Source organism: Mastomys coucha, chromosome X, assembly GCF_008632895.1.
Source record: "Mastomys coucha isolate ucsf_1 chromosome X, UCSF_Mcou_1, whole genome shotgun sequence".
NCBI classification, from domain to species: domain Eukaryota; kingdom Metazoa; phylum Chordata; class Mammalia; order Rodentia; family Muridae; genus Mastomys; species Mastomys coucha.
The window spans coordinates 51,860,176-51,861,640 of NC_045030.1; positions in this window are offsets into that span (position 1 = coordinate 51,860,176).

The window sequence follows — 1,465 nt, forward strand, 5'->3', positions numbered from 1 at the left end:
ATGTCTAGACTCTAGACCTGCAAAGAAGATCTACCCTGAGTTCTCTGAGGCTCAGCCAGGCCTGGGAAAGCAGCCACCCCAGAAGCCACCACCGTTTGGCCTCTTCCATCCTATTGAGCTGGAGCTCATTGTCCTCCACATCACAGGAAGTCTGTGCGCTCCTCTTGCACTCTGATCCCATCACCCCCTTGTTTCCCACTTTTACTGCTGAGTCTAGTTAGATAAGCTGATACCTGAAACCCTGGCTTTGTCCAGTCTGAAAGAACAAATTAGAGGCCATTGATTCTCATCACTGTTGAGGTCCTGGCTGTACAAAAGGCTTTCCCCTTTAGAAATGGGGAATACCCCCAGTACACTTCAATACGCTATTCCAGCTCATTTTCTGCTTAAAAGGAAGCAGGAGCTATTTCCCAGAGAATCTCAAGCCAAGAGGTTTGGAGCCCTTGTCCATGAGAGCAAGACAACAGCATTTTCAACTGGGAACTGCAGCCAGGGGAAGAAGTAAATTTGATTTTCAGGCAACCTGAGCTCCCACCCTACTGAGACGTAAAAAGGAGTCTGTGCAACTTTTCAGGAACATGCCAACCTCAGCAGGAATGGTGCACTTATCTTCTTGTTCAGAGTCTGGCCTGTATGTATAGTGATTGTTTTAAAAGTTCATCCATGGCTCTGACGGAGATCCCACTGGTGATGATGCTACTACGTCTACTACTCTGTAGTAATGATTGCATCTCTGGGATATGAAGCGCTCTTCTTTGCCTCCACATTCACCTTTTCTAAGACACTGTGCTGTCTTCCACTGCCAGCTTTGCTTCTCTGGATCAGGCTCTGGATAGCCTAGCCTCCACGTGTCTAGCCTTTACTGTCAACAGGCCTGGCTCAGGTTCCCAGGGTGCCTAGAGTTTAGAACCTGGACAGAATGATATCCGCCACAGTGGGAGGGGTACAGTAAGCGGTCCTTACACTGCATAGTGGAGTAGACGCTGGCAAGAGGGAGGAGAAGGAGAGAAAGTGGAGCTCAGAGACCAAGGGACACTTGGCAAGGACCCAGAAACTCTCAGTCTCAGAAGAGCAAAGTGTCTCCCAGGTCAGGAGGCAGGGAGGAGTCTTTGTGGTTGGAGGAGGGGCAAAGGAGGAAGGACGAACATTCCAAGTCAGAACAGAAAGCGGGAAGAGAAGAGGAAGCCTGAGTTTTGAACCTGGAACTTTGAGAACTCGGGCTGTGGAGAGTTCTCCATAAGTCTGTGCTGAGGACAAGGCAAGCAATTCTAGGGCTCCTCTTTCTAGACCAGGACACAAGAGGGTGCATATCTGAACCTCTGCCTGGTGGCCACCTCTCCAAGGAAGTGCCATTCTTGGTTTTGGGAATGATCAGGAGGTGGAAAAATAGTAGGCGCTTTAGAAGTAGCCAGTGCTGGTCTTTAAGAAAATGGAAGTGTGATGCTTACACCTACATTATTAGAGT